The sequence below is a fragment of the Ochotona princeps genome, chromosome 1 (assembly GCF_030435755.1).
Source record: "Ochotona princeps isolate mOchPri1 chromosome 1, mOchPri1.hap1, whole genome shotgun sequence".
Classification (NCBI taxonomy): Eukaryota; Metazoa; Chordata; class Mammalia; order Lagomorpha; family Ochotonidae; genus Ochotona; species Ochotona princeps.
Window position 1 is genome coordinate 129,521,144 of NC_080832.1, and position 18,003 is coordinate 129,539,146.

Here is an 18,003-nt window from a genome sequence, read left to right on the forward strand (position 1 = left end):
AATCCCGAATCAGTCATTAACCAGCAGACAAATGTCCCCCTAGGAAGATATATAACTATTATTTGTTAATTTAAAAAAAAAGTGTGCTGACTTTCATTTCTCTATTTGGGAGTCTGTGGGTTTTTCTTTTCTCCTGGACACACTTATTCTCCTCTGCTGACGTGAATGGAAGCCAGCATGCTACCAGTCATGATGTTTGTGTAAGCCCACGGGGCCCTGGAGAAGGCTCGTGCGCCCTCAGGGCCTGCTTGGATCTAATGGGCTAAGACCGGAGTACATGTTTGTGGGTTGGTGGATGTTTTGGAAACTGCCTACCAGACCGATCTGCTTTGTGTATAAAAACAATCATTTCCCAGGCAGGGCTTTTTGTTGTTATTGTTATTGTCTGTCAAGCTCAGTGGTGGCTCAGCGTGAGTTCCGTGATGACAAGAGTCGTTGACAATTGGGACAGAATAGAGAAGGCTCACCTCTACTATGCGGCTCAGTGGGAGGCCAGGGGTTTGTGGGGTGGTAACAAGATAATCAGAAGTGCAGTTTGCCCATGCAATCTTGCCAGGCGTGGTGATTTCTCTTTCTCTTTGAAGGATAAATGAAGCTGTTTATCCTTGTGCTGTTTATTAGCTCTGCCTGACCTGATTTCCATCACCCAGCATATGGAAACTTGGTGACTTCAGTTGTCTGGCTGGGGCCTCACTGTGTCCTGAAATGAACATGATTTCACGTGAGTCTTCATCTCACAAGGGAAAATCAGGACAGAGGGAGCTTCTTATTTTCTTCCGATCTGTGGCACATCAGGGCAAACAGCACTCAGGAAACGGAAAGAAATGCCACTGAACTTACTCTCTAGGGTAAGTTCCATCTGTTGTGGGCTTTTCCAGCCAGCTTAGAGTTCATTCTCTGGTTTCCGTTTCTGCATCCCCAGAACATAGCGCTTACCTGTGTAATCTAGAGAGCATTGCAAGCAGATGGGAAAATTCTCCCTACTCTCCATAAATCTCATGCCATTTTCCATAAGGGACTTGGGCCTCTGTGGATTCTGGTATCGTGGAAAGAGGGTTCTGGAAGCAATGTCTCTATAAGATGCCCTGGGATGACCACACTTCTGGAAAGTTCATGCTGGTATTGGACGCTGCTGGTACCCGTGCTAAGTCACCATCCATGTTCACTTGCCTGCTGACTTGAATAGCGGCAGGTTCATTGGATCATGGCGACAGAGCGGAGCCGGCTAGTTCCACTTGCCCTTGCTGACCTCACAGCCGTTCCTCTGGGGACCTTGTCCATCCTCCTGCTGTCCCCATGGAGGCCTCTGCTGTGGTCTGCCCCTCGCCGTAAGTGTCTCCCTGCTGGCTGTCACCTCTGCCCTGCTGGTTCCTGCAGCTCGGACTATGCTTGGAGCAGCCATGTGCTCTTGGGGCCCATGGACAGCTCTTCCTAGAAGTCCTCCAGCATTTCCTAGGTTTGGCTGCTTTCACACGTCACCAGATCATTCTGGAAGTGTTTTATTTATTTATTTATTTATCTTTAAGATTTGTTTATTTTTATTGGAAAGTCAGATATACAGAGGAGGAGGGACAGAGAGGAAGATCTTCCATCCAATGATTCACTCCCCAAGCAGCCACAACGGCCTGTGCTACGCTCATCCAAAGCTAGGAGCCAGGAGCTTCTTCTGGTTCTCCCACGTGGGTACAGGGTCCCAAGGCTTTAGGCCATCCTCGACTGCTTTCCCAGGCCACAAGCAGGGAGGTGGATGGGAAGTGGAGCTGCTGGGATTAGAACCGATGCCCATATGGGATCTTGGCACATTCAGGGCAAGGACTTTAGCTGCTAAGCCACGGCACCGGGCCACTCCTGGTGCTGTGGTTGATGGAGAACCCTCTCCTAATACACCCTGGCTCATTCTGCATGTTGACACTGTCCATGCCGTATGTGGGGGAACCTACAATGGTTGGAACTCTGCGGCTCGGTAGGGGCTAGAACCAGGAGCTGGGAATGCAATCCAGGACTCTGATGTGGGTGGCAGGAACCCTCCTGCCTAGGCCATGATTGCCATCCCTCAGGGCCCACATGGACAGGAAGCTGAGAACCAGAGCTGGGAGTTGAACTGAACTATTCCAATGTGAGGTACTGGCCCTTTAACTCTTCTCAGTGCACTCAGGATGGAGAATAATGTAGGCTTCTCACAAAGGATGTGGGACCCTGGGCAGAGGCTGACAACGATGCCAAGAGGCCAAGACTCTTAACGTCCTTTCCCAGGATCAGGAAACCACATGGCAGATGAGGGACTTCCCCGTGTACATGCAGCCGGGACCCAAGTTGGTTCTTCTGACTCCAGAACAAGAGTGAAGTTTTTTCAGAGGGTGGGTGGTACACCCAAAGGAGGGTGTATGTGTTATATAAAAAGTGTCACCTTGGGCTAAAGTTCCTTTTTCTTTTTAGAGATTCAAAGGCACATGAGTTGCAGAGCAAGAGATCTCCTGCTGACTCACTCCCCAAATGGTCACATAGGCTGGGGTTTGGGCCAGGCTGGAGCCAGGAACCAGGAACTTCATCTGGGTCGCACACATGCATGGCAGCGGCTGAAACATTGGAACCATCTTCTGTTGCCTTCATGCTGCGTTAGCAGGGAGTGGGGTTGCAAGTGGAGCAGCTGGGATTTGAACCAGCATCCGTATGGGCTATTGGTATCCCTCTCGGCAGCTTTAAGCTTCTGTGCCATGACTCTGGCTCCAGGGTTTTTTCTGAACACGCTTCATAGCTAACTTCGGTCATGTAACCCAGAGCAGGATGGTTTCTTGCTGAACAAGAACCGGAATAGCCACTCCTCCTGATTCAGGAATTTTAGCAAATCCTTGGAAATGAATGTGCACACCATCCTCTCTCCCAGAACATTTTCAGGAGGAATATAGTAGAGTCATAACTAAATACATAGCTCTCATTTCAATTATTTCATTTTAATTTTTAATATTGTTTACACAGGTGACAGGGATGCATGCCCATGTGGGCCTCCAATCAGGGTGGGAACGGTCGATATGTGGAGCAAGGTGGGTGGGACTAATGTTTTATTTATTTGTTTTTTCCTCTTATGTTTGTAGTTGGGGGAAGTGGGGAGAACCACTCCTTGCTGTCAAACTTCACCAGCCCCCGGGGATGGGGGCTGGTTATCTGATGACAGCCTAGAGACTCCAATGTGGGGAAGATGTTTCTGAGGGTGTTACTTGAGCTGTTTTGATCACTCTGAGATGTCAACAGCTTTGTTGCACCAGGGTTGTGAGCAAGTGAGTGCTGTGGCCTAGTTGGGGCAACTCCCAATAAACTCCACCAGGCCTGGTTGTTGAGTGTACCAACATATGCTGTGGTCTAGCTTGGCCACTTCTGCATCCCATGGGAACACCCATGGGGGCTGCAGCTTAGCTCAACCTCACCCGTCCCCAGACCTGGCCCACATGAATGCTGAGCAGGAAAGACACACAGAGAAAAAGAAACAGAGAGAGAGAGAGAGGGAGAGAGAGAGAGTGCTTTCCATCCACTGGTTCACTCCCCAAATGGCTGCAATGGCTGGAGCTGAGCAGATCTGAATTCAAATTTCACCATGGGTGCAGGGTCCCAAGGCCATCCTGTACTGCTTTCCCAGATCATAAGCAGGGAGCTGGATGGGAACTGGAGCAGCTGGCATATGAACTGGTCCCTTGAGATGCTGGTACTTGGAGGTAGAGGATTAGCCAGTGGAGCCATTGGGCTTACTCCAGATTTTTCCTCTTTCCTTTTTGGGATTTCGTGAGTTCTTATTGTACACATTCTTGTGTATAATTATTTTTACCTTGGAAAACACAAAAATACACTTTCTCAACTGGAAAGTTACAAAATCCCAACAGGGTCAATAATTTGCTCTGCTTTTATTGGTGTTAGTACAACATAGCCATTAGAACTGAAGCTAACAGTTTACTTATACCAAAGCCCACGAAAAGGTATTATAAATATTATAAATATTGTAGAAGAATGACCTAAAGCCACAGGCGCATGGTGCAATGGTCAAGGTGCAACTTGAGATGCCTGTGTCCCAGGGAGGAGTGCCTGGGTTCCAGTCCTGGCTCCGTTTCAATTCCAGCTTCCTGCTGATACACACCCTGGCATGCTGCAGGAGACAGCTCAAGTCACGGTGTTACTACACTGTTACTACACAGGGGAGACATAGCTCAAGCTTTAGGCCCCTGGCTTCAGCTGGGTCTGCTCCAGTTGTTACAGGCTCTAGGAAATCAACCAGTGAGTAGGAGATCACTTTCTCTCTCCCTCTTCCAAATCAATAAGAGAAATTTTTAAAAAGAACAATTTACACTAAAAAGTCTTGAGTTTTCTGTTATACGTTGGGATGACCCTGGCAAAATGACACAGATGTTGACCGTGAACATTGTTTCCAAGTGTATACACTCACTTCCTATGATTAACAATCATCACAGTGTTAATACTTCCAGACTAGCAACATGACAAACTGGCTTTCTTTCAGATTCTGTTTAACAGCAGATATTCTGATACCAGACGAGTGGCAGGGTAAAGGTATATGGGTTACTCATAAGACATTGGATACAAAGTCCCGGCATAGAACCTAAAACCTCAGACCTGGCACGATGGCTCAATTGGCTAATCCTCCCTTTGCAAGTGCTGGGATCCCACATGGATTCCGGTTCAACATTCCAGCTGTCCTACTTTTCATCCAGCTCCCTGCCTGTGACCTGGGAAAGCAGCAGAAGATGACTCAAAACCTCAGGTCCCTGCATTCATGTGAGAAACTTGAAAGAAACTCCTGGCTCCTGGTTTGGGGTTGGCTCAGCCCCAGCCATTGCATCCATATGGGGAGTGAACCAGTGGATAGAAGATCTGTATCTCAGTCTCTCCTTTTCTTTATAAATCTGCCTTTCCAATAAAAATAAACACATTTTAAAGCCCGACATGATAACCTAGTGGATAAAGTTCTCACCTTGCATGCACTGGGATCCCATATGGGTGCCAGTTCTAATCCCGGCTGCTCCACTTCCCATCCAGCTCCCTGCTTGTAGCCTGGGAAAGCAGTGGAGGATGGTCCAAAGCCTTGGGACCCTGCACCCGTGTGGGAGATCTGGAAGAAGCTCCTGGCTACCGCCTTTGGATTGGTGCAACTCCAGCTGTTGTAACCACTTGGGGAGTGAACTATCAGATGGAAGATCTTCCTCTCTGTCTCTCCTTCTCTCTGTATATCTGACTTTCCATAAAAAATAAATCTTAAAAAAAAAAGCATTTGAAATAAGAAAAGAATTGAAAGACTAAACCTCTGTGTGTGTGTTATACCTGGCAGTGATGGTTTGTGTCATCTACCGACTCCATGACTCACCTAGGAAGGTCGTCAAAGTGAAGAAGTTTCTGGATGCAGCCTTCAGCAGCAGTGCTACCAAAAGTAGTAGCTTTCCGCTGCTGCCGCGTGCTGCAGGATTGGTATAATTAGAGTCTGTGCTGTTGTAGCCCTTTGACATTCTTAGCTCAAAAGTGCTAGATGAGCGTAAAATTTTATAACTGTAATGGAACCCGAGCAAATAGCACGATAATAGATGGTCCCGGCTGCTATTCCTGCATTTAAGGGTCCCTCTTTATTAGCTCATGTTTACTGTATGCGATGAACTGAGGTGATGAATAACAATGATCATAATTACTCCTACAGCAGTTTATGCTTTCATAGGGCTGTACAACTTGCTCCTCATGTAATGTTTAATCCTCACATTGGCTGTTCTGCTATGTCCAGGGTGCCACGGCTTTGGTGTTTCACAATTTTCATGGTAATGGAGAACTCTGAGAAGGTGCAGGCTGAAAGAGGTTGGGCCCACAAGCGAGTCAAGGGGTGGAGAAAGTGGAGGTGTAGGGATCTGTAAAGTGGGGTCTGGGAGAGGTGAGTGAGGCAGCAGGCAGGTGGAGGCACCTGTGGTCACCATTCGAGGTGTGGTTATGGTGAGAATCGGCAGAAGTGTAGAGCCAGTTTAAAGGAGAGGGGAGTGATGCTGAATGTGGAGGTGTCCGCCTCAAGGTCCTTCTGCGGTGAGGCCTGGGTGTTCCAGGGTCGCCTGGAGCACCCGTTTAGCACCTGGCCAAGCTGGATCAAGAGGAGTAGGGCTTTCCATTGTGGCTAATTGGGTGCTGTAAGGAGCAGGTCCCTAAACTGTAGTGTCAGCAACTGCACTGCATAATCAGCTGCTTCGAATGCCCACTTGGGGATTAGCCTGAGATAAGCAAGTGCTGTAGGTATCTGCGAGACAAGCACTGTGTCAATTACACTGTGGATGGCCGGATTTATGTGCTTTTTGGCAGTGCTGCTAAGCTATTAATCACGTCCCATGAACAGGCCCCATGTACGTCAATAGCAAATGGGGAGTCTCACGGACCATCCCAGCAAAAAAAATGTCCCATTTCTCCCTGTATCTTCTGCTGATGTCTGAGGTTCTGAAATGAGAATGGATTTGCAGAGGTATCAGGCAATAACCAGGTACCAACTTAGTTTCCTCCCGTCTTCCCTCCCTCTCTCCTTTCCTTCCTTTCTCTAGTCCTGTTTTGTCTCAGCATCCTGAAAAGGCATATTTTTCAAAATTTTATTTTGATAATCCTTACAGAGTTGATTAGGGCACAAAGGGTCAAGGGTTACAGGAAGGTGGGTAAGACCATTGTTTCCTCGTTTTTGCGTGTGTGTATCTGGGGTAAGGAGGGAGATAAAGGGAGAAGCCTGACTCAACCTCCCACCCCATCTCAGGGTCATCGACATGGGGCATGCTCCGAGGGCACTGCTCGAGTGGTTTTGATAGTTCAACAGTTCTGAATTGTTGCCAATCGCGCCACTCCAAGCATGATGAAATCTCTCCAGACTCCACTGGCTGACATAGTCCACCTTAGGTTCTCCATTTGCCAAGATCTTTCCTGCCAACTCATGGCTGGGGTAGTCGATCCATTTGTTCTGTCCTCTGTCCTCTGTTGTGGCACCAGGTGTCCTCTGTAGGCTCCGATGGACCGCCATTTCCTCCATGTGCACTTGGATATACTGTCTGCTGTTACGTCTGAGCCTCTAAGGAGGCTCAGGAAAAGGCATATTTCACATGAAAATGCACCCATGGCAGCATTTTCTTTTTAATGACAAAGTGGGACGTTCATGATGGCCCCTCACTTTTATTACATTGTCAATTAGATGGGTCCTATATGTTGATTTCTCATTACGATCTAAGCTACATATCTCATGAACTGCAGTACATCCAATGTCATAATTAAATGTCGTCAGGCTAATGTATAGGAGTGTTTTGAGCTTTATTACTAATTGCTGTGTTAGTGTGAATTAGACAGTGAACTGATTAGGAGCCCAGGTGCAGCTGCGTCTTACATGATGGAGTGGGCAGTGTGTCTATGGACATGGGCATGAGGGCTCCCCAGAATGAGCCCACTCTGTCCCCTGTCCCTCTTACACCTGGCTTGTTCAAGCCCCTTGCTAATCTCTGCAGTGAGCAGCCCTCTTTCCATGTGTGTCTGGAGTGGAGGTCACTGTTTGCCAGAAGGCCTCTGTCTGTCTTCAAACCTGCAAGCAATGATCAGCAGCCAAAGCTTTGCTCTTGAAACTAGAACGAGGGGCCGGCCTTGCAGCACAGTGGTTCAAGCCGCCATCTGTGATGCCAGCATCCCGTAGGGGTTTGAGTCCCGACTGTTCCACTTCCCATCCAGCTAGCTCTCCACTAATGCTCCTGGGAAAGCAGCAGAAGATAGCTCAAGTGCTGAGGCCCCTGTCACTTACATGAAAGACCCAGATGAAACTTTTGGCTCCTGCCTGGCCCAGCTTCTGGCCTTTGTGGCCATTTGTGGAGTGAATCAGTGAATGGAAGATCTCTCTTTCTCTTTCCCTTTCTCTCTGTGTAACTGCCTTAATCTTTTTTTTTTAAAGATTTATTTATTTTATTACAAAGTCAGATATACAGAGAGGAGGAGAGACAGAGGGGAACATCTTCCATCCGATGATTCACTCCCCAAGTGAGGCGTAACGGGCAGATGCGCGCCAATCCGAAGCTGGGAACCTGGAACCTCTTCTGGGTCTCCCACGCGGGTACAAGGTCCCAATGCATTGGGCTGTCCTCGACTGCTTTCCCAGGCCACAAGCAGGGAGCTGGATGGGAAGTAGAGCTGCCGGGATTAGAACTGGCGCCCATATGGGATCCCGGGGCGTTCAAGGCGAGGACTTAAGTTGCTAGGCCACGCCGCCGGGCCCGTAACTGCCTTAATTTTACAAGAAAAAAAAAAAAATAAACTGAAGATAAATTTTAGGGTGTAAAGAAAGTATGCTTATTTTTGAGATGGATTAATTGGGGGGTTGGGGACATGACTGCGCAGGTGGAGAAAGGGGCCTGGAATTGTGCAAATAGGAAGGTGTTGGTTTTGGGGTTGAGATCTTTTTGAGTCTCCCGTAACTCTCAGATCCTTACAAGTCCATCTCACTGACTCTCTAAGCAGCGCATGTTTCCTTAATGTCTTCTTCCTTCCCCTCGCCCTGCTCCCTCCGCCTTGGTCTTGTACCAAACAGGAGTCGGATGAGAGGGCTGTGAAAATTAGCTTCCGGCAGCCACAACTCTCCACCGGACGTTAAGGTCAAGGCCAAGTCATCGTCGGCCGGGCTCTAGGAAAGTCCCCCCGCAGACTCTGTCCTGCCGTGCTTCAGCTCAGGGCTGTTCTGGGTGTTGCTATAATCACAGGCACCTTTTCTTCCCAGGGTGTGTCTGCTCCACTCACAGCTGGTTTGAATTTCTGTAGCTTTCTGCACTGCGGACTGCCGCAGGGAGATTGTGTCCTGGGTTCGTTTTCATCTGCTGGGGAGGTGATTACCACCTGCTTGCTTTCAGTTCTCCACAGACTGATGATAGCGAAGCCGAGAGAGCAAGGTCCACACCCAACTGGGTTAACACATAGGTTACCCCCGTACCACGTGCTCAGCCTGTATCAGTTATTTTTTTTTTTTTCTATCTTTCATGAAAAAAAAAAAAGTTTTATTTTATTTAGTTGACAGGCAGAAAGGGAGAGACAGAGAGAGGAGATCTTCCATCTACTGTTCCACTTCCCCAGATGGCCACCGCGGCCAGGGCTGAGCTAGGCTGACGCACAGGGCATGTCAGCAGACGTCGGAGTCAGAAAAACAGCTGAAAATCCAAGCTGGTACTCCAGTGTGTTTTAAGTGCTTGGCCAAATGCTCTAGTTTAAAAAAAAAAATTGCTTTTAATTTGTCTATTTTATTCATTTAGATTTTGTTTATGTCACTGATTCACATGTGTGCCCTGCCAGTGTCCGGGCAGCTTTGCCCTGTAGTTTTAGTTCTTGGCAAAGGACAGGCTGAGTTCCCTCCTTGGGGAGGCACAGGGGGGTGTGAGAAGCTCCTTGCCTGACAGCTTGACAAGCCTCGTCAAACTCCCATTCCCAAAGGTGCTGCTTGCCCATTAGGAGGCCGTTTGCTTAAGGGAAAGCCTCTTGAATTCCAACAGGCACAGAGCAAGCCCTAATATGCTGCCTGAACATGGGGCCTCCCTCCCTTGACCAACACGTTCTCACAGAATGGCTTGTCAACAAATAGGGCCTGGGCTGGGAAGATAAAGAGTTGTCACTTAGAAATAAATGCCATTATTTCCGTTTATAATTTGTTACCTTTTTTCAACCTGCTCACTCCCATTCCCCCTCCTCTTCCTGGCTCCCTGCACTTTGCACATCAGGAAAACGTTCCCGCAGCCATTTCTGGACAGTCTGCCCAGCACTTGGCCACTCGCTGCTTACCATTCTTGACAGCTCACACCCTACCTATTTATTTATTTGCTTATTTACTTTTTAAAGATTTATTTATTTTTATTGGAAAGCCGGATATAGAGAGAGGAAGAGAGACAGAGAGGAAGATCTTCCGTCCGATGGTTCACTCCCCAAGTGAGCGCAACGGCTAGAGCTGAGCCAATCCGATGCCAGGAGCTAGGCGCCTCTTCCAGATCGCCCACGTGGGTGCAGGGTCCCAAGGCTTTGGGCCATCCTTAACTGCTTTCCCAGGCCACAGGCAGGGATCAGGATGGGAAGTGGGGCCGCTGGGATTAGAACTGGCACCCATATGGGATCCTGGTGTGTGCAAGGTGAGGACTTTAGCCACTACACTATCGTGCCGGGTCCCAATTTACTTATTTACCTATGATACCATCCCCTAGGCTCTGGGATTTCCCTTTCCCCCTCCCCAAATTCCCTTCCCTCCCACTGATTTCCCTTTTATTAGTACAATAGTATAGTCCTTCATAAGCAGTTGTAAGTCCATCATTCTGCTATTTAAGTGCATCCTGACATTGTAGGTATGGACAATGACAGAGAGTCCCACATCCTGTTGTCAAGATATAGTAAACAGTTTCATTGGGAGTCCATCTCTGACCTGGAAGTAGAGATGCATACTGCATTGCATCCTCACATTTAGATATGAGAGTGTCTATTACATAGTTACCGTACATGTCCTTAAATAAAAAACCACAAAAAGAAAATCAACAATAGGAAAAAAATTAGAAAATTTTCACCAAGATGAAGTTAAATAACATACTACTGAATGACCAATGTGTCACTGAAGAAATGAGAAAGAAAACCAAAAACCTTTAAGATTTCTTTTTTTATTGGAGAGTCAGATATACAGAGAGGAGGAAAGACAGAGAGAAAGATCTTCTGTATGATGATTCACTCCCCAAGTGACCACAATGGTCGAAACCGAGCCAATCCGAAGCCAGGAGCCAGGAGCTTCTTCTGGTTCTCCCACGCAGATGCAGGGTCCCAAGACTTTGGGCTGTCCTTGACTGCTTTCCCAGGCCACAGGCAGGGAAAGCAGGGAAGCGGGGCAGCCGGGATTAGAACCAGAGCTCATATGGGATCCTGGTGCATTTATGACAAGGGCTTTAGCTGCTAGGCCATTGTGCTGGGCCCTCTAAAGCCTTTTTGAAAAAAAAAAAACAAAACTGCTACTGAATGACCTATGTATTGCTGAACACATTAATAAGGAAAAAAAAAGTTTTAAAATAATGAATAAAACAAAAATAACAAAACCCATGAGTTGTAGCAAAAACAGTTTTGAAGGAGCATTTATAACATTGGGTGCTTACAAATATCAAAATATCTCAAATAAATGATCTAATAATGCATCTCAAGGACTTATTAAAAAAAGAAATGAACAGGAAGCAAGAAATGATAATAGTCACAGCAGAAATAAACGGAATTGAAACTAAAAAAGCTACAGATTGCAACAAGGAAGAGCCATTTGTTAAGAAGCTGAGCAAAACAAACTTTCAGCCAGATTAGCATGGAAAAGCAAGAGAAAAATACCAAGTAAAATTAGAGATGAAAAAGAAAACATCATAAGAAACTAGCAAGGAGATCTCTTCTTGCTGAATGGATCCTTTGATCATTATGGGGTGTCCCTCTTCAACTTTTAAAATATTTTTCATATCAAAGTCTATATTGTCTAATGTAAGAATGGTCTCGCCAGCTCAGTTTTCCTTTCCGTTAGCCTGGAATATCTTCTTCCATCCTTTGAGTTTCTCTGTTGGTGAGATGTGTCTTCTGTACGCAACAGACAGATGGGTTTTGGTTTTCTGATTCAGTCTGCTAATCTATGAAACTGAAATCCCAAATGTTGCTTGTACCTGTCCTGTATGCTTCACTTCCCATCCAGCTCCCTGCTTATGGCCTGGAAAAACAGTAGAGCATGGCCCAAAATTTGGGAACCTTAGCCACCTGGGAGACCAGGAAGAAGCTCCTGGCTCCTGGCTTGTGTGTGGCCTACCTCTGGCTTTTACGGTCGCTCGGAGAGTGAATTGAAACACAGAAGATCTCTGTCTGTCCTTCCTGTATATGTCCCTGTCAAATTATTATACATAACCACCAAAAAATTGATGAGTCAATTTGAAAAATCTCCAAGCAATGTGAAAGCTTCCTTAGAAGGAACACATGATTGGGAAGGGACACTCTTGTCCCTTCCCTTTGCTCGCCAGGTGTTGTTCACTATTGTTTGTGTATCTGGTGATTTTTAACATGAACCATTGTAACTACAGTCCTGTGATGTCTGCTTCCATTGGCTGTATTCTGAGGCTTATATTAACCTGGTATGCTCTTGTGTTACTGTGCCGTGTGTTGTCACGGACTGCTTTCTTTCTCTAACTTCCATAAAACGTTATCCTTTCCAAGGGCAGGGAGCATGTCCATTTATTCATTGCTGTATGCCATTCGCTAGCAGTAGGCTCAGTGCCTGATAAAAGGAGCTGAATGCACATTCAGATGGATCCGTGCATGAATGTATGCTCCGTGCCGTGTGAGACACCATGCCACCTTACTGCAGGACTGACCTTGGTCTTGAAGAGATTCTTATGTGATAGGGTGCATGCCACTCAAATTTATAAATCCTGAAAATAAATTACAGGGGAAGAGAATTGCCACTTGAGGATATAAAACGAATCACCTTGGTGGCGATAGTGGATGGCAGAGGCAGGGGTGCTCCAGGACAGATTCTTGGTAGATGGAGAGTTTCAGTTTGCCCTTGGGGTCTGGTGTGTGTGCACGGGAAAGCAGGCACATGTAAGTAGGCATCTTACATGCCAGCACTGGCTCAGCTCTTGGTTGCTTCCTTTCTAATCCAGCTAATGTGCCTGAGAGATCAGCTCGTGATGGTCCAAGTACGTGCTGCCCAGGATGAAGGTGAGAGCTTGACAAATCAAGGTGGCACAGGATGGTGGCCTGGGGGAGAAAGAGGATGTCCGGGGATGTCATTCTTTTGGGCCTATGGCATACAATCATCCTACTTTTAGAAAAAGTTCTGGATTTTCTTAGAAGTCGATCTTTGAGGCACAGGCTTTGGGTCCAGTAGGGCTGATGTCTTGGAATGGCTGGACCAGTCCTGACCAGTAAGACTTAGGCTATGACTTAAATATGTCCACTAACTTTCCTGTCTTGGTAACACAATCCCCTGATTCGTGTGTTGAAGATATTTTGAGTTGGGAGGTCATGAGGATGAAATGTCCCGTGATGGTACCAATGACATCATCAACAGAGGGAGACCTGAGCTCCCACAGTCATTCCATCTGGCCCTCTGCTGCTACCTTCTGTCATGCTATGATGCATCAGGAAATGTTTCATCAAAGCTAGCACCCAGGTGTTAGACTTCCCATTTCGGGAAACATAGGAAATGAGTCTTTGTGCTTTAGGGCCTGGTGCGGTAGCTTAGTGCCTAAAGTCCTTGCCTTGCATGAGCTGGGATTCCATATGGGTAATGGTTTGTGTCCTGGCTACTCCACTCCCCTTTCACCTCCCTGCTTGTGGCTTGGGAAAGCAAGAGAGGTTGGCTCAAGTCCTTGGGACCCTCTACCCAGGTGGGAGAGCCAAAACATATTCCTGGCTCCTGGCTTTGGATTGGCTCAGCACTGGCCTTTTTGGCTACTTGTGGTGTAAACCAGCAGATGGAAGATCTTTTTCCTCTGTCCTTCTGAGTTTCAAAGAAAAAAATCTTTAAAACAAAACAAGACTAAGACAAGACTTCAGGAATGTGAAAGAAGTGTTAGATAGATACCTTGTTAGTAAGGAAAATGTAAAAATGCGTGAGGGTGCCACCACACATCCAGCAGGATGACAAAGAAAAGCCACCGGTACCAGATTCTGGGTAGTGGAAGTACAGCCAGTTTGGAAACTTATTGACAATTATTGTCAGGAATTTATTCAAAAGAAATAGAGTACTCTACAAGAATGGCCATTGTGAATGGAAAATATTGGGACCAACCCCAGTGTCCATCACAGACAAACAGAATGCATTATTCCATACTAGATTAGCAACTTGGGGTGAATCCTCAGCAGTTTTTTGAGTGAATGCTGTCACACACAAGAATATACACTTAAAATTAAACAACAAACATATAAAGCTAATCTTGGGAGATAGAAATCTTTAAAGAACGGATAAAACTACTCTCAGGGGCCTGGCACGGTAGCTTAGCGGCTAAAGTCCTTGCCTTGCATGCACCAGGATCCCATATGGTCGCAGGTTCTAATCCCGGCTGCTCCACTTCCCATCCAGCTCCCTGCTTGTGGCCTGGGAAAGCAGTCGAGGATGGTCCAAAGCCTTGGGATCCTGCACCCACGTGGGGGACCAGGAAGAGGCTCCAGGCTCCTGGCTTCGGATTGGCTCAGCTCTAGCCATTGCAGCGACTTGGGGAGTGAATCAATGGGAGGAAGACTTTCAAAAAAAAAAAAAAAAAAAAGAAAGAAAACCCGAATCTCAGGAGGTATAAAATGGTGATGCGTTTAGCAGAGGAACTAGGATCTGATTGATAAGAAAGCGATATGGGGAATTTGCCTAGGAAGATCATTGCTTATGTCTGTGAAAACTCATTATTTACTTAAGCTTTGTACACATTTTTTATGTGAAGAATGCCAAGGGAAATTAATCAAATTTGGAAAAAGATTGAAAGAACAGTTTCACTATGCAAAGTAAATTCCTATAAATTATTATAGACATTTCGGTATAGTTCCTTCTAGCATTTTTGTTTTTTGTATGTTAATTTGTGAAATGGGCATTTAGCCTACTTGCTAAAATCTCCATGTCCCATGTTCCTTACTGGAGTTCCTGGGTTTAACATCCAACTCTACTCCTGACTGTAGCTTGCTCATGGCATCCCGGGGGCAGCAGTAGTGGTTGAGGTAGTTGGCTCCCCAACATCTAGATGAGGAACCTGAATGGAGTTCCCAGCTCCTGCATCAGCATGGCCCAGTCCTGGCCATTGCAAATGTTTGGAAAGTGAACTGGGAGATGACAATTCTGCTTGTCTGTCCCTGTCCTTCAACTAGAGAAAGAAATAAACATATTATGAAGATAGAGTTTTGTGCATATTCACATTGATGTTTTGTTCCTTTTCAGTTAATATTACAATGTACCATAGCCATTTCCCATGTTCCACCATGGACTTAAGAGAAAGCATTGTTGGGCCCGGCGGCGTGGCCTAGCGGCTAAAGTCCTCGCCTTGAACGCACTGGGATCCCATATGGGCGCCGGTTCTAATCCCGGCAGCTCCACTTCCCATCCAGCTCCCTGCCTGTGGCCTGGGAAAGCAGTTGAGGACGGCCCAATGCATTGGGACCCTGCACCTGTGTGGGAGACCCGGAAGAGGTTCCAGGTTCCCGGCTTTGGATTGGCATGCATCGGCCCGTTGCGGCTCACTTGGGGAGTGAATCATCAGACGGAAGATCTTCCTCTCTGTCTCTCCTCCTCTCTGTATATCTGACTTTGTAATAAAATAAATAAATCTTTTAAAAAACAAAGAGAGAGAAAGCACTATTCTAAAGGTTACATATTTCCCGAGTGGCTCTCTGGCCCATGACCTGTTCTGTCACCAGTTCTTGTCTGCCGGAGAGCGCTAACGGTGCGCTCATGGTGTGCAGCTTCCAGCTGGCATCTACTTACTGCCTTAGGGTGAATTCCCAGGAATGGAATGAGTAGCTCCAAGGGAATGGCACACTTAACACGTGCTCCTAAGGGACCTGGGCTGGGCTAGATGGATATAGGAGCCAGTGTTTCAAGAAATTTCACCTAAAAAGATGATGGCAACCTCAGTGGTTCTTCTTTTTTTAAATATTTACTGGCTTTTATTTGACACATGCAGAATTATGGAGAGAGAAGGAGAGACGGAAAGAGAGATCTTCCATCTTCTGATTTACTCTCCAAATAGCTGTGACAGCTGGGGCCAAGTGGGTCTGAAGCCAGGAGCCAGGATCTTCTTCCAGGTCCCCATGTGAGTGCAGGGCCCAAGCACTTGAGCCCTGCTACCTTCCTGGGCCATTAGGAAGGAGAGACATCAGAAGTAGAACAACCAAGACTCGAACTGGTGCCCATATGGGATCCTGGCACCACAGGAGAAAGTTTAACCTTATGTGTCACAGTGTCAGGCCTCAACCTCAGGTTTTGTTTTACATAAAAGAATTTTCATGCAGACATTCTCAGTGAGCAAAGCAAGATATAATAAAGATAGAAATCTCTTACTGCAGCATCAGGAGGAGGGTGTTTTAGCAGAGAAAGATTAGAAAAAAATGGTGGAAGTGATTTCTTTCAAGCACAGTTAGGATGAGCAGAACAATGCCTAACAATCGGCAAGAGGGTAGGGACCAGAATTCTAATTCCACCTAACTTGCTTAGAGCAAAAAAAAGCCCTCAGAAGGGTGTGACGGGTAGTTTTCCATTGTCATGATAAGTTAAAATTGCAGAAGGCTGGGAAGACATGTTTGTCTTGCTGTAACTATCTTCTGGACGTAAGTCAGCTTTTGTAATTTTAAAAGAAATCCCCCATTATTCATCCCAGCCAGGCACTTGACACTACCTATTATCCCACCTGGAGGTCTCCATGTAGGTCACAGGGCCCAAGTACTTGAACATCATTTGTTGCTTTTCTACACACATTGATTAGGAATTGGAGAGGAAGTGGAACAGCTGGGATGCGAACCAGAGCTCTGATTGCAGACGCCAGTGTCAAAAGTACACTTAATCCACTGTACCACAACAATGGTCACCAACTCAGCTTTAAAAATTGATACATATACATGAAACATTATGAAGTCTTTGATTTGGTGGTTCTTTCCTCAAATGGCTGCTACAGTTGGAGATGGGCCAAACTGAAGCCAGGAGCCAGGAGCTTTCTCTTGGTGCAGGGCCCCAAGCTCTGCAGGCATCTTCCACTGCTTTTTTAAGGAACACTAGTCAGCAGGTGGATCGAAAATAGAACAGCCAGGATTTGAATTGGGATGCTGGTGCCATGGGCTGTGGCTTTGTTGCAGGGTGCAAGAGGGATCATGCCAAATAAGTCTAGTAGGATGTATAGGGACTGTTTATTAACCAAGCTTGGTGTTGGCAGTGCCCACTAGAAACCAGCAAATGATGGGCCCGGCATGATAGCGTAGTGGCTAAAGTGCTTGCCTTGAATGCATTGGGATCCCAAATAGGTGTCAGTTCTAATCTCAGCGTCCCCGCTTCCCATCCAGCTCCCTGCTTGTGGCCTGGGAAAGCAGTTGAGGACGGCCCAAAGCCTTGGGACCCTGCTCCCACGTGGGAGACCTGGAGGAAGTTCCTGGTGCAGCACCAGCCGTTGAGGAGACAGGGAAGAAGCCCCTGCCTTCCGGTTGGCTCATTCCAGCTGTTGCAGCTGGTTGGGGAGTTCACCATAGGACGGAAGATCTCTTTCTCTGTCTCTCTTCCTCTCTGTATATCTGCCTTTCCAACAAAAATAAGTAAATCTTAAAAAAAAAAAACCAACAAATGACAGCACCAGTGAAAATCCAGTCTGAATCAAAACCCAAGGAACAAACGGCCATTACTGTGAAATCCGTTATTTAAACTGAAGACCTGTGTCTCAGCTTCCCCAGCCATATAAATTATCTTAAGAGACATTCAGTGAGCAACCTGAAGACACAAAGCTGAAACACTCACCTTCTCCTGGCTTCTCTGGTTACATTCCATTGCTACTAGGCATCACGCCTCCTGGAACTCTTGAAAGTCCACAATATAGAAACACATAGAATTACAGAGAGTCTTAGCATTTGCATCTTCCCTGACTCGCCCAAGCAATGAACAGAGGGTGAGGAATACAGATTTTTGTCACCATGTTCAAGTGTTACCTGTCCTTGGAGTCTACCCACAGGAAGCTGGAGAGTGAGTGGTACTGGGGAAGGACAAGAGTCAGAGTGCAAGAGCCATGGAAGCACGCAACCGAGAGAGAGCCCCTCCCTACCATTGGCCTTACGGGGCTTTGGATGGGCGTGGTCACACAACAGCGTAATACTGTCCCCTCTCAGGTTCCAGGTGATGTGACCTGAGCATCACAGGTGGGCAGAAAGGATTATAAAGGTGGGAGAGACATGGCTTGTGACCCTGAACTAACTGCCTAAGATTATAATTGTTTAACCTAATAACCACAACTCCAGCTTCCAAAATGGATTTAT